The sequence below is a fragment of the Arvicanthis niloticus genome, chromosome 9 (assembly GCF_011762505.2).
Source record: "Arvicanthis niloticus isolate mArvNil1 chromosome 9, mArvNil1.pat.X, whole genome shotgun sequence".
Classification (NCBI taxonomy): domain Eukaryota; kingdom Metazoa; phylum Chordata; class Mammalia; order Rodentia; family Muridae; genus Arvicanthis; species Arvicanthis niloticus.
In genome coordinates, this window is record NC_047666.1 from 70,478,175 (window position 1) to 70,494,559 (window position 16,385).

Here is a 16,385-nt window from a genome sequence, read left to right on the forward strand (position 1 = left end):
CTGGAGGTGGAAGGAAAACTGAGGAAAAGAAAATGTGTCCTAGAAAAACAGCAAGTTGTAAGGGATCTCATAGCTGGGGAATAGAGTAGTGCAATGGTAAATCTGCCCAATCTAGGCTTGTGGTTTATAATTCTAAATATTGAGTTGTGTTTTCCTTGACTGGACTTGTTTGCGCCCAACTTATTACTTAGGACTCAACTAACCTCAGATAAAAGTTCATTGGCCCCCCCAACCCCCGCCCCAACCTCTGAATACAGCTCAGGCGGCCTTCTAGGCTGCACCAGCATGAATTGAATGCTGAGTGGGTCTGAGGGCCTACAACAAATTGCAGAGAGGCTTCCTCCTCCAACCCCCAGACAGAGAGCTACTGCCAGGGAAAGGAGCAGCACTCAGCCTGCAGTTGGGCTTGCTCAGTGCCCTGTAAAAACTGCAAGGAGGGACAGGTGATCCTAAAACACAACTGCCTGTGAGATCGTTTTCAGGCAGAAACAGTGAACTGAGGGCTCCGGACCAAGTAATTCTTTGATATAAAAAAGACACATAAACTTTTGATACTTAAAGATGACAAAGACAATGGATATCTTTAGGGCTTTATGTGATGATATTTTGAGTGGTTTGACAGGAATCAACTTAGAGAAAATAGACACATTATCATTTATTGGCATTGTAATATTTATTCTCTTGATTTACTATGTTTTCTCAAAAGACAGGGCCCTAGACAAAACATTCCTTGCCTTGGAAAAGAGATTACAAGTAACACTAGAACTAAAGGTACAGGATTTTATTGTTCAAAATAAGCAACAGCAAGAGATAGAGATAAAATTTGGAAACAAAGTCTAGAAGATAATTTACTAAAGTTAGTAAATCAAAATAAGGCAGATGCTGCAATATTACAAGTACAACATAAAGAGAAGTTAAGATTATGGAAGCAGGGCTTAGAACAAAAGATACAGGAAATTATAGAGCAGCATGAACATCAGAAAGAGAAGCTTATGATCTGGCAACAAAGCTTAGAGGAAACAGTAGAATTGAAGACACAAGAAATTGTTGCGCGCCCCTCCCGCGTCCCCTTTTGCCCGCGAACAAGGACACGAGAGACGGAATTCGGGTATCACCACAGTGAGGCTTTACTCTGTATCACAGACTTGAAAAACGCGGAAGGGCCAAAGACAGGAAGAGGCACAGCTTAAATACACCCTAGAGTGACGTATTCACTTCTGATTGGCTGTTCACTCATCACCCAATATTATGCCTCGGGATTGGCCAGAGACTTTGGTGCGCTTTCTGCCTTTGCAGCTGTGCAGTTAATTGTTTACCAGTGGAGAGGACACGATGTCTGCGCCATCTTGGAATGGCGAACGTATAACTGCTGACCGCGGCTTCCTACAAGAAATTATAGATCAGAATAAGAGACAGAAAGATGAAAATGAAGGTGGGAGACAGGAGCTTGAAAAGATGATAGAACAGAGGATGCAGCAGCTCACAGATCAGACTGAGCAGCAGAGAGAAAATAATGAGGAATGGAAGCAAGACTTGGAGAATAACCTTGTAAAATTAAGCAATCTAAATAAAATTGACAGCAAACTATCAGAGTTACAATATAAGAAAAATTCAAAATATTGAGGCAGAACCTTGAACAGAGACTATAGAAACTCAGGGAACAGGAAGAGCAACAAAAGGAGAGCTATGAAGCGTGGACACAAACCTTAAGGGAGGAATTTAAAATTTCAGTTAAGAAAAATACTCAGGTAGAGACAGAAGAAACTAGAGAAAATCAATCAAGGGTTATTAGGAAACACACTTTAGTCTATCCAGTTAATAAACAACAAAGACCTCCAGATATTGTTTATCCACAGGGTTATGAGGAATTTGAATGGCAACTCATGGATGTGTTATATCTGAGAAAATTTAAGGAAAGTGTCACTAATTTTGGAATGCACTCACCATTTGTAAAACAAATTCTGACTTCTTAAGCTATTAAAAATAGAATAATCCCCCAAGACTGAAAAGATATGGCAAGAGCAATACTAGAACCTGCCGCAAATTTACAATTGGTTGCATGGTGGAGAGATGAGGTGAGGGAGATAGCACGACAAAATAGAGCAAGGGGAAGAGAGATTTCCATAGACCAACTGCTTGGTGAAGGTTGCTTTGCTGAAATAGAGGTGCAGGCTCTACATGATGAAGAAACTCTGGCATTGTGTAGATTGTCAGCCTTAAAGGCCTGGGACAAAGTTGCAGAATCTGGGAAGAGACTTGAACCATTTACTCAAGTCATACAAGTTCCAAAAGAAACCTTCCCTGACTTTTTACGAGGGCTAACCTCAGCTGTCAAAAGGAGTGTATCAGATTCAGTAGCAAGAAAGGCAATAATTGAGTCTTTAACCTTTGAAAATGCAACTGCTGAATGCAAGGAAGTAATCAGACCACTCAGGGCAAGGTCAGCATCAATAAATGAATGGATTAGATACACAGCTGATGTTGGATCTTGCTCAGCTGATATGATGGTAATAGGAAAAGGTGCCACTAGACATCTAGAGATGACCCAAGATTTAAAATGTTTTAATTATGGTAAATGGGGTCATCTCAGAAATGACTGCAGGAAAAACCAAAGTAATACAAAATGGGGGTCTAGGCCTTTTGGAATATGTCAAAGATGTGGCAAAGGCTGACATCTGACTAGGGAATGTAGAGCAACAACAGACAAATGGAGCAATACCCTGCCAAAATACTTCCAGGGGGGCCTCTCGCAGGCCCCAATGCCAGGCAGGGAGAGTTCTCTTCCTCAGGACAATTAAATGTCACTGCTTCAAAAACCGATGTTCTGAGACCAGATAAGGCTGAGAAAAGTTTTATAAGTAATTCAGAAGGCCTCACAGGGAGCCAAAAGCAAATATTTTGGCAAATTTCTATAGAGTATCAAAGACCAAAGCTAAGAATATTAGTGAATAATACTGAGATTGAAGGGATGCTTGACACTGGAGCTGATGTCACCATTATCTCTCCAAATTCTTGGCCTGAAAGTTGGCCACTTCAAGAAGTAAACATCCAGTTTCAAGGTCTTGGGACTTTATCCAAAATAAAACAAAGCACCAGATGGCTTAAATGTTTAGGACCAGAAGCTCAGGTAGGAAAAATGAGGCCATATGTGGCTGATATAGCTATTAACTTATGGGGAAGAGATCTATTACAACAGTGGAAAACCCAAATTAATATCCCCTCAGTGTCAGTGTCTAGTCATGAAACCCATCAGGTTCCTAATAAAAATTTAAAAGTAGTTAGGAAACATTATCAAAGGCAGTCACAGATTGTCCAAGCTGTCTATAAACAAGATATGGCAGAGGCCAACAATTTAGCTCTACCCCAAGGAGGCATTGCTGCCAAGACACCAACAGACTTACCATTAAGGTCATTGATTGATCAACCCATTTGGATTGAGCAGTGGTCTATGACAAAAGAAAAATTACAGGTATTAGAACAGCTAGTCCAGGAACAGCTGGAGGCTCAGCACATACAAGAGTCAACCAGTTCTTGGAATTCTCCAATATTTGTTCCGAGCCCCTTCTGTGTCCCCTCCGCCAGCGAAGAGAGACACGTGAGGCAGTGTTCGGGTAGTTACTACAACGAGGCTTTATTCTTGTAACAGCAGAAGCGAAAAGACGGAAAGACTGGAAAAGGCACTGCTTAAATACACCCTAGAGTGACGTGTTCATTTATGATTGGCTGTTCACTCATTACCCATAATACGCCCCAGGATGGGCAGTGACTTTTGGCATGCTTTTTGCCTTTTGCACCTGCGCAGTCCGTTGTTTACTTGTGGGAGGACAAGATGTCCACGCCATCTTGGAATGGTGAATGTTGTCATGCTCACTGTGGCTCCCAACATCTCCCCCTATCTATATATTTAAGATGGAACAGCATATTGCCTATCAAGCATGGCACCAACTCAGTGAGGGAAAGCAGAGGCCTGATCCCCTGTGCAAAATGAGATATTGTAATGGGTTCACTTTCCATACCCATCTCGATGCCTTTTGACAGGGAAAGGGAGCCTCCACCCTGGGGCGCAACCAGGGGAGGTTTCTTGGCATCAAACCTTTGTGTAATCAGGCATACTTTCGGGAAATCTATCCACACTCGTGGAACATTCCCTGTTGAGTACCCACTCGAAAACAAAACACCTCTAGATATTCAGGTACCACAGTTATTCAGGCAAGGGCTGGCTGGACTTAGACCTCTCATCGACCCAGTGCAATGGGCTGAACCCTTGGGGTGCATTGACTGAGGGTCTCAGTCATCGGCTACTTTCTTAGCCTAGATAGCCAAATTTCAGGGGGAGATGCTTGCTCAAGGCTGCAAGTGCTTGGGCGATAGCGACCTTGTCACGTTTTTGTTGGGCTCTGAGCTTACAGACCAACCATCATGAACACTAATCCACAACATAGGGCTGTACCAAACAGGCCTATCCTCACCCTTTAAGAAAGAAAGAAAGAAGGAAAAAGCAGAGGTAGGCCAAGAAGTAAAATCGCCAAGGGAAACAGGGTTCATCTGCACTCCATCAAGGCTCAAGATCCGGATCTGCAATTGCTGTTGCACCTGGTCCAACTCCCCAGTCCAATTCCCTTTTAAATAAGCAGAAAGATTATGGCTTTGAACAACTGTATCATTCACAAATCTCAGAGGTGAAATACCTAGATGTGGGGTTGCTGACACGCAGCTCATTTGAACCACATCCGTGAGCTGCTCCACATGGGCTTGGAGCATATCAACTCTCTGATTGACCAACAGGATGCCTGATATGCATCCACTTTCTGTAGAATGGTCAAAGCCTCAGAAGTCTTTTCTGAGTTTCAATTAACAACAGTAGTTGCTGTAACTTGATTAACCATGCCTGTGTTGGCTGTCACAGCTGCAGAGATGGCAATAGCAGCGACAATGGCTGTAGTAATGCCAAATTCTCTTTTGTGTCTCAATAATGATGTAGTAGGGAAAGTTTCAGGATCAGCTTCTACTGGGATGGGCACAAAGGTAGGCACGTGCACAACCAAGGCTAGGTCTAGCGATCCATTCCAGCATTGTGCCAAAAGGCATGTAACATTCTTACAATCCAAGATATCAGAATTATTTTGAAAGTTGGATAACATAAAGAAAAATGGGGGGTCCACACACACCGACACCAGTTGTGCAGATGCATTCCTAAACACCTTATTAATTTTAATGTTATTCAAATGGCTAGAGATATTAGATCGTGTAGCTGAAACATTTTGCACTTCATAAAATATACCATTCAACAAGACAAAGGCAGATACACCCCTTTTTAACATTCTAAACAGTGGCTACAACACATAATTTAATTGTGTTGAAGCAGGGTAAACTCAAGAAAATACACATGATTTAATTACATATACTGTCTTCTCAATAGATGAGGCATCTGTAAATATAGTAAATATAGCAAACATCTTTTCTATGGTCTGTATGCATAGTAAATTTTAGAAAATATAAAAGCATGTATAGAGAAAAACTGTAACATATGATTGTCAAATTTGTCTAAAATGTTTGTCATGTAATAGGCCAAATTTAATAATTCAATAACCAATTTAATTGTTATTTGGAATAAAGGAATAAACCTTTTATTCAAAATGTTTTTAGGATTTTATCATATAATCTTGTATAAATCCACATTAATGGTTTCTTTTATAAAAGGGCTGCTGTGGAAATATGAGTAGTAACAACAAAAACAGCCAACAATTTATCATAGTCCATATAATTTATCTGTTGATAACTAACAGCTTACTTTATTTTCAGCAAAGCTATCTAAAGGGGAATAAGGACTTGCATCCCTTTGAAAATATCAAACAGAGGTTTAAATCCTCCTATGGTAAGCTTAAGGTGAGGTTTTAGCCAATTAATATCTCTAAACAACTTTTAAAAATCACTAAGAGCAAATCAAGATTAAAAGTAAACCATTTTCTTTTTGCATGTACACTCACAAGCCAGAAGATGGCATTAGATCCCCACCACAAATGGTTGTGAGCCACCATGTGGTTGCTGGGAGTTCAGTTTTTATATTTTAAATTACAAGTCTAGCCTTTAACAGCCGAGCCATCTCTCTAGCCCCAACTTGTCTCAAATATTGAAAAGACACTGCCTTTGAATCCTTTCTGGAGCAACAAGTAGTCTAAAAAAATTTTTTAAAGCTCGTTATATTGGAGCAATGGCTTGTAGAAAACTTCTTTAGAGAAATCCACTAATAAAGTATCACACAATGAATAATTAATATACACTAAAAGATTTAACCTCTTAATTTTTTTGTATTAAAGCAACAACAATATTTATATATATAAAATGTAAAACAATTAACCATTTTTTGAAACAATTATTTCTAACAAATATCACTTTATGGGCTCTTAAAAATTATGAATAAATTTACTGACTGTAAACTGTAAATCTCTCACCTTTACCAGAAATGTAAAGGGATGGTATAAAAACATCTTTTATATCTATAAAATTCTATAAGCATTTATTAAAATGGCAGCTGGAGTAGGCAAGTTAGGCTGTATAAATCTTAAATTTGAACTTTATTTTGGATTAATTTAATAACCAATCTTTTTTAGTCCAATGAATATATCAGATAAAAGCCAACCTTATTCTCTAATAATTGTTACATATATTAGAGGAATCCAAAGCATCTCATTTTTAACAACTTTGAATATAAAGGAATTAGAACAATTTGAACAGTATTTTATCAGCAGGTACAGTTATACTCATGGAGGGAAGTAGGCATAATTTTAATGTCTCCAGCATAATCAAAACTTTTAGCCCACAGACTGTTGTAAAGTCTTTGGGTCTTAGATTTATCCCTCCTCTCACAAGAAACAATGAAGACAAAAGATGAATTCTGGTAAGAACATTTCTAGGATCTGGTGGTGAAGACCCAGAAAAAAAGAGCTTTTAGCGCCTGAGCTGCTGCAGCTCAGTCTGTATTGTCTTAATTCAAATGTAAATGCACTTAACCTCCCTCAGGCCTGTTCTCTGAGGCTTGGCTAGGCCAGAACTGTGTGATTTTGACTTTAACTTTAACTTTAAACCTTAAATTTAAACTGTAAACTTTAAAAGACACATGTTGTATTTTTTTCTCTATAAACATAGGCAAATCAAAAATTTTCAAACTCTCGGTTGAACTACCAACTGTAGCCAATGGAATATTGGCAGTTTAACTATGTTTTTAAGCCTCTTTTGTAATATTAGAGTATAACAATATTTTTGAGAAACAATACCAATCTTTAACGATGTAAGCAATCTATTTTCTCTAAAATCAACACCAAGTAGATTATCTTTATGCTGTAATGTTTTGCTGCCACAAAACAAAGTGTAAAATTTAATGGAAAACTTGTAGCATTATATAACTCAGGCTGCTGGAGGGTGCCTGAGGACAGGGCAACCAAGTAACACTCAATAGCTGTAAACAAAGGCAGCACTGCAGGATTTGAATGTACTGGCATGGGAACAGGCCAAGATCTAACTATGGCCCATAGTGGTATACTTATCCCCAAATCAAACATCAGTATCAGGAGACTCAGAATCTTGCAATCTAGCTTCATTCTTCACAATCTGCACCAGCCTCATAGGGACCAAAATTCAATTGTTTTCACCTGTGGAATAAGCACAAACAGCTCCCCTTCCCGGGCCACAACAGGCTCTCAGCCAATCTTGTAGCCTCTTGTTCCTATGAGGGACAATGGCTGCATGGCATTCAGCTGTGGCATTTTCAAAGATCATCTGTTCTATCACTGGCATTGTTTGCTCTGGTTCCCCAAAGATTCTGCCATAAAGGAGGGTCCTTTTGTCCTCCACTCTCTCTCCCCCAACCGGTGGAGGGTCCATAAGCTTAATGAGCTCTGCAGTAGCCCTTGTTCCTTTTGAGTACTCTGTTTCCCCAGGCTCTTTGGCCTTGTTTCTCCAGGCTCTTTGGCCTGATCCCCAGGCCCTTTGGCCTGATCTCCAGGCTCTTTGGCCTGCTGCCGGCTAACACCCTCTGGTTCTGATAGCCTGGAGTGGACCTCTCTTGCAACCTCTTGACTTGCCCTAATAGCTGAAAGCAAAGGCAATGCAAACAAGAGGCTAGCTATTGCTGCAGCGGCAATGGGTGAATATCTGCTCACAACAAAAGCTTCCACTCCAAGCATACCTCTCAGAGACGTACCTTGATCCTGTAGTCTTTTAACCCGCCCCAAAACTTGGGGGGTCTTTCGCAGCACCTTGAAATTCCCGGGTTTTCAGTGACAGATGTTCTGAGCCCCTCTGTGTCCCCTCCGCCCGCGAAGAGAGACACGTGAGGCAGTTTTTAGGTGGTTACTACAAACAAGGCTTTACTTCTTGTAACAGCAGAAGCGGAAAGACTGGAAAAGGCACTGCTTAAATACACCCTAGAGTGACGTGTTCACTTCTGATTGGCTGTTCACTCATTACCCATAATACACCCCAGGATGGGCAGTGACTTTTGGCGTGCTTTTTGACTTTTGCACCTGTGCCGTCCATTGTTTACTTGTGGGAGGACAAGATGCCCATGCCATCTTGGAATGGTGAATGTTGACATGCTCACTGTTGCTCCCAACAAGTATTTGTCATTAAAAAGAAATCTGGCAAATGGACAATGTTGACAAATCTCAGAGCAATTAATAAGATTATTTAGCCTATGGGTTCCTTGCAGCCTGGTATCCTATTGCCTTCCTTGTTGCCTAAGGAATGGCTCATAATAGTGATTGATCTGAAAGAGTGTTTCTTCACGATTCCTCTACATGAATGTGATAAGAAAAGGTTTGCTTTCTCAGTACCTACCTTCAATAGAGGTCGCCCAATAAAAAGATATCATTGGAAAGTCTTACCACAAGAAATGTTAAATAGCCCTACCTTATGTCAATACCTTGTACAACAGCCATCAGAGATGATTCACAAACAGTTTTCCAAATCCATTATTTATCATTATATGGATGATATTTTGTTGGCTGATCCAGATATTAATATTGTGGAAAGAATGTTTGATAAAGTAAAGAAAACCTTGCCTTGCTGGGGATTGCAAATAGCCGCCAAAAAAAATACAAAGAGGGGATTCTATTAATTATCTAGGGTATAAAATAAGTCTACAAAGTGTTAAGACACAAAAGATACAAATCAGAAGAAACCAGTTAAGGACCCTTAATGATTTTCAGAAGCTACTTGGAGATATCAACTGGCTGCGGCCAGCAATTGGCTTGGCCACTCAAGAGCTGAGTAATTTATTTCAAACCCTACAAGGCAATAGAGATTTAAATGGCCCAAGGAAACTGACACCTGAGTCTGAGAAGGAGTTAATCTTGGTAGAAAGAAAATTGCAGGATACACATCTAGATCATATTGACCCAAAGATGGCCTGCATCTTAGTTATCTTACCTTCTACTAATTCTCCTACAGGAATTCTTATGCAGAGAGAAGATTATATCTTAGAATGGATATTTTTAGCACATAAACAGAGTAAGAAGTTAAAAACCTACATTGAGAAGGTCTCTGAATTGATACTAAAGGGAAAAATGACACTTCGACAATTGGAATGGACCCAGCTGAAATTGTTGTACCTTTTACTAATGCAGAAATTGCATCGTTATGGGCACAAGATGAACATTGGCAAAGAGCATGCAGTAACTTCTTTGGAGAGATTAACAACAGATACCCTAAAAGCAAGCGGCTTCAGTTCATAAAAAGAACTAATTGGATTATCCTTCATATATTAAAGAGAACTCCAATATCTGGGCCCCTATGTTTTACACTGATGCTAGTAAATCAGGAAAGTCAGGATATAAATCAGAAGACATAAGGTGGCTGAGAGTCCCTATAAGTCAGTTCAAAAATCTGAATTATATGCAATAATCAAGGTGTTGTCAGGCTTTTAAGAGCCCCTATAGTAACTGACTCTCAATATGCAGAAAGGGTTGTTTTACACATAGAGACAGATGAACTTATTCAGGATGATTCTGAATTGATCTCACTATTTATTCAACTACAACAAATTATCAGAAATAAAAGTAACCCACTATATATAACACATATAAGATCCCATACAGGTCTGCCAGGCCCTCTAGCACAAGGTAATAATGAAATTGACCAGCTATTGATAAGAAGCATGCTAGAGGCTTAAGAATTCCATAAAAACACCATGTTAACAGCAAAGGTTTAAAGAAAGAGTTCTCTATTACTTGGCAACAAGCCAAGGAAATTGTGAGGCAGTGCCCTACTTGCTCATTATATAACCAAACTCCCTTGCCTACAGGAACTGACCCTAAGGGTAACCAAAGAAATGACATTTGTCAAATGGATGTCTTTCATTTTACAGAGTTTGGTAAACTGAAATATGTGCACCGTACTATAGACACATATTCAGGATTACAATGGGCAACTGCCTTGGCATCAGAAAAGGCTGATTCTGTAACTACACATTTGTTAGAAGTTATGTCCATTATGGGAACACCCATACAAATTAAAACAGACAATGGTCTGGCATATATTTCTAGTAAAATGAAGTTTTTTACATATTATAATATAAAACATGTTACAGGCGAATCACACAATCCTACAGGACAAGCAGTTGTGGAGAGATCTAATAGAACTCTAAAGGAGATGCTTAATAGGCAAAAAGGATCAACAAGAACCCCCAAAGATAGATTACATAGTGCTTTATTAACCTTAAATTTTTTGAATGCTAATGAACAAAACACCACAGCAGCTGAGAGACATTGGATGGTGGAAAAAACTACTGAACTAAATCAACCTGTTTATAGTAAGGATATTGTGACATCAGAATGGAAAGTGGGAAATGTGTTACACTGGGGGAGAAGTTATGCCTATGTTTCCAAAAAGAAAAGCTGTGGGTTCCTTCCAAGTTGATAAAAAGCAGACATGACACCATATATATGGTGTTGTTTATGTCACTTATATGGAGACAGCTCTGGAACTGGCTGGGACTAAAATGTCTATACAAAGCCAAGAACACTTAACTTGATACTAATTTCTCATGACTTAATACATGCCCTCCTTTATGAAGGCATGTATACAAAGTTATATTATAGTTTCATTAAGTGATCAAATTAACCTGGAGAAGGGCAGTTGCCTTTCTTTACTGATCTTTATTGAATCAAGCTGTGTTCCCTGCATGTTCCACGTGAATGTCTTTATAAAGCTACCTGCTGCTTTTAAGTTCTATATGTTGCAGGATGAAAGAACAGAAAGACAGCCCTAGCAAGATTCATACTCGGGGATGCTGAGACTCCAGGACCTTCTATTCCAGCTTCATGCTTGATTCTACTGCAACTACATCAAAGCTGCTTCTTTTAAGGACTTGCTCCAGAACTTTTCCAGAACAGCTATCTTGCCTGTCCAGCCTTTCTGACTGTCACAGTCATGGTGTCAGCTAAGCAATGAACTCTCTCAGTACATAGTGACTCCAAAGCAAATGATGCCCTCTAGCTTTCCTTTGACTAAGCCAATTTTCCTATTTCCCTTTGGGCCCCCAGATGGGAATTCTTTGCCCCAATTTAGCTGGAAGCAGACAAAAGGTGATCATCATCCCAGTTCCTTATGTTGGGGTGGGGGGGATTTCTACCTTTCCTGTCCTCTTCTATATCCTTCCTTCTTAGGTAAAAGAGATGGAGGAAAGAAAGGGGGAGACATAGTAATATCATAGAAGTAGACAAATAGGGTTAGGTTAGTAAATTTAAGCTTAGGTGAAACATTACATAGATATATCTTACATTGGTAGAAATCTTTATGACTGTTACAAGGTTGAAGTTATAATTTCTTATATTGGCATAGAATTTATGTTGTACAAATTTAGGATTTTCATTGGTGTGAATTTCTTATTAATATAAAAGTGGGATTAAAATTTTTACTCTCATATAGGCATTGTGCCTGTATAACTCATTTAGAAATACAAGGCTTAGACCCAGTCCTTTTTTAACATTTTTAAAACTGATTTGAGATGGCTAGCTTGTGGATCAAGGGCCTATAGCAATTGCATGGCTCAGAGCTTACTGTTAGGATGTTTTCTAGATTTTAATTAGAAATAATGGAAAGAATTTAACAGACAACAGTTTAGATTGCTTTACATAGACAGTTGGTTTTCAAAAATGTCAGAAGCCCACAGAATAGATGTTACAAGCATTCCTGTATAAATGTTCATTTTATTGGAGACCTGTCTGCTCCTGACAGCTTCCCTATCTTGGATTCTAAGAAGAAATCAAGCATCTTTTGAGTTACTCCAGTTGTGGTGAGACAGCCACTAGGCAAGAATTTCCTCTTTTCATCTATAGACGAAATACTGTGCAGAAAAAGGACACACTTGCATAATAGTCAACTGATTATATCTGCCAAGACAGAGTAATCAGCCTTTAGTAAGTTTGCATTACGAGGTCTGTCAGATGATCCTAGGCCAGAAGGCTAAAGACCAGATGCTCCAATGTTTTGAAATAAAGGACTGTCCAGATATTCAGCAGTCTATATAAATTGGCTCAGTTTTAGAAGCCACACTTTGTGCTTCCCATATCTTCAGTTAATTAAGTCATTCTGGATTTCTGATGAGGTTGAAGATTTATAGTCTCAAAGCCAACTCAGGCTATTTACTTTGAGAATATGGTTTTCAGATGATATTCATTGTGAAGGCAAAACATAAGCCAGGTTCAAAACTAAGTCTTTTAGTTGACAGAGATGGCAGAGGTTCAATTTAGTTAACAAAAATGATGGACTCGGTATTATGTCTATCTTGTAATTTAACAATTATAATATGGTAATATAGTTTGTGTTCAATTTATATCTGAGAGAAGAGTCTTTTAATTGGACAGAAAGGGGGAAGTGTTTTGGATAGTCCCAGCCTCCTGTTTTGATGGAAGTTTCACTCCTGGGAGGGGCTGTGGAGGAGAGGTGAATCTTGTGAACCTTCTGTCCAATTGAATTTGTAAAATAAAGGCTAGAGCCAGTTATTGGGCAGTAGAAGGGGAGGTGGAGAAAAAGGCTTAGGGGAGGAGTCAGAAGAGGAAGTGGGTGGGAGAGTGGCTACAGAGGCTACGGAGTAGCTGGAAGAGCCAGAGGTGGAAGGACAACTGAGGAGAAGAAAACATGGCCTACGAAAACTGCAAGATGTAAGGGATCTCATAGCTGGGGAATAGAGTAGTGCAATGGTAAATCTGCCCAATCTAGGCTTGTGGTTTATAATTATAGAGTTGTGTTTTCCTTGACTGGACTTGTTTGGCTTGGAGATTTACCACAAATTAGCTAAAATGTTTGCCTTGGTTCTTCTTGTTTATTTGTGTTGTAGGGTGAAAGTGTCCTCTTGCTCAGTAGACTTGTGCCACAACAGAGTACTGAAGCTTGGGAAATAATGTGATAAAAATGATTTCTAAGGCTGGGATGGTGTCATGTGTTGTGTCAGTGCTGCTTCAAGTGTGGATAATATTCTTCTACCCTGAATCAAAATGCATAGTGAAACTCTCACCCCCAAATTTATTGCACAGTACCTTTTATATTTGTTTCCATATTATTTCTCACCAGAGCTTAATCAGCTAGGTGCTTTCATAAGATGTGCCCTCTGTTGGCTTGACACATTTATTATCAGGACATCATCCCTACAATATGTTGTCTTTCAAAGGAATCTGATATTGTCTCTTAAGTTTTCTGTGGGTAGGTTTTTTTGGAAGGTTGTTTTGTTTTGTTTTGTTTTAGAATCCAGGGAACTAACAGAAGTACAAAGACAGAACCTCAAAAGAGAAGATGTATGAAATAACCATACATTAAACTTGGAAAAGCATATCTTTAGATTAAATTGTATCCAAGAATTAAAATGACAGTAAAATATGGATGTTGCCTTCAACATCCATGTGCAGCAGTGTCTGATGAGAGTTAGGCTCCAGAGGTCTTAATTTTGTTGTTGTTACTGCTGCTATTTAGTTTGTTTTCCTGACCCTCACTGGATGAAAGTGCTCACACATTGCCCAGTAATATATGATCTAAAATGTTAAGACATGGAGAAACAGCCTATCAATAAGAATACCACAGCCTGGTCATAGGACCCTGTGGTAGCCTAGCATACATGAAACACTAGGTCCATGACCCAGCACTACAAAAGAAGAGAACAGAAGTCATTCAAGCACTGGGGAAGTAAAGACAAGAAAATTAGAGACAGTTTAATTCACAGGGGCCAAGTAGGGATGAGAACTGGAAGGATTGGTTCAGGGAAGGAGGGGCAGAGGGAAAGTGTATGGGACAGACTACTGGAATAGTTGATGGTTTAGAAGGCAATGGGGAAAATCAGTGTAATGGAAACACTAGGACCTTTGAGGGTTACCCTAATGAGGTCTCCATACAAGGGTGGATATGTATTCTTAACTGGACATCTTATGTAACCAGGCTAGTCTCCAAGTAGTAAGACTGGGACATAAAAACAAGACAGAACACCTTTGACTTTGAAAATGTCCTGCCTGCAAGATGCTCTAGGTTAGTTGTGGTTCACTTTGTTGTGTGGCCAACCTATTACTGACCTTACTTAAGTCCCAAACCACTAGAGGGAGCACATGGCTGGCACTGCCTGGCATGGTAAGAAACCAGGAACTGGGTAGATCAGAATCCTAGGAAGAAACCCAAGAGAGCCTGTGGGGGGAGGGGGAGAAAATAAGGAAGAAAAAGGAGGAAAGGAGAGGAGAGGAGAGGAGAGGAGAGGAGAGGAGAGGAGAGGAGAGGAGAGGAGGAAAGGGAAAGGAGAGGAGAGGAAAGGGAAGGGAGGGAAAGGGAAGGGAAGGGAAGGGGAGGAGAGGAGAGGAGAGGAGAGGAGAGGAGAGGAGAGGAGAGGAGAGGAGAGGAGAGGAAAGGAAAGGAAAGGAAAGGAAAGGAAAGGAAAGGAAAGGAAAGGAAAGGAAAGGAAAGGAAAGGAAAAAGTCAATGAAATGATTCTTAATGATATCTGGCTGTACTCATAGGTCCTACATCATTCCTCATCAGAAAGTCTTCCCCCAACCAGCTTATTATTGGGTACGCAAAGACCAACAGGCAAACATTAGCAGGATCTCAGACAGCCCCTAAACAAAGGGAGAAGGACTTTAGGTTATAGATCAAGGACATCCAGAGTTCAAGACACCCAGTATCAACTTAGTTAGCATGACTCAGAAGCTCACAGACACCAAAACATGCAATTATGGAGCCTGCATGAGTATTAGCTAGTGCCACAACACAAAAGCTGAGATTATTAAAAGTGGGATGAATTTAGTCTCCTAAGTGGGGGAGTAAGTATGCATGTTATTCATTTGCCTGCTCATGGGACCTTTTTCTCATACTAAATTGCCTAGACCAGCCTTGATATCAGTTATTAGTTCTAGATTTATAACATCCTGTTGTGAATTTTCTTTTGATATCCTTTTGAGGGATGCTTTTTATTAAAGAAAAACAGACGAGCAGTAGATTTTAATGAAAAGGGAGGTAGGGGGCAATTGGATGAGGAAGAAGTGGATCCTATAGTCCAGATTATTATATGAGATAACTATAAGAAAAAGAAAAATGTTAAAGATTTTCTACAGTAGCATAGTAAGCGTAGGACCAGCCTGGACTCCATAAACCCCTATCTCAAATACAACTAATAAAAATCACATCATTACAAAAATACATGTCAACCACCACCACTCAAGATATCAGTAGAGGATACACTGAAGAAAATCTATCAGGAAAAATGGTCAGCAGGTTTGTTGTCATTTACTCTGTTAATTACAAACAAAGAGAGACTGTTGAAGAGTCTTAGCAGTTAGGTGATATCAACTAAGTTAAATTGATCTGGGTAGACTAAAAGTGAGCCTTGTATGGCTGATTATTGATGGGTATTCTAAAGCATTAGTAATTAAGCAGAAATTCACTTTTGTAAATAAAAATTAAGTTCTATCACACATGGAATGCTATGTTCATCATTTTTGGTGGATATCAAGCTGTAGTTTTGGAATCCTTTAATAAATTTATTTTGTGATACAGAGGAGGAGGCATTTGATACATCACTCTAAGGCTAGAGCATCACTGTGGGACACAAATATGCAAACAGTTCTATCTCCAATTACCTGTTCACAATGCAGATACTAAAAATTTCACAGTTATATCAATGTGACAGAAATTACATAGTGAAAGCATTTAAATTCTAAAATTTGTACAAATTGTTTGGAAAGTGTTTTTTCAGCAATATTATACAAGTAACATTATTTAATAATATAGTTAGCGTACTTTATCCACTAGAAATGACACACTGTATGCCTCTGTCACAATGTGTAATGTTGAGCCAATATCTAAAAGAGAAATGCGATGCTTAAGACATCCTTCTGTGTCAGACACAAGATCAA

General features: G+C 39.3%; 1 long non-coding RNA gene across 1 annotated transcript; it reads right to left on the bottom strand.

Moving 5' to 3' along the window:
• Positions 1–1,131: 1,131 nt before the first annotated feature.
• LOC143443428 (uncharacterized) lies at positions 1,132–8,357 on the bottom strand. Its single transcript, XR_013112385.1, has 3 exons — positions 8,201–8,357; positions 3,402–3,446; positions 1,132–1,383 (listed from the first exon to the last, which is right to left on the bottom strand). It is a non-coding gene; the product is annotated as an uncharacterized LOC143443428 (long non-coding RNA).
• Positions 8,358–16,385: the final 8,028 nt, after the last annotated feature.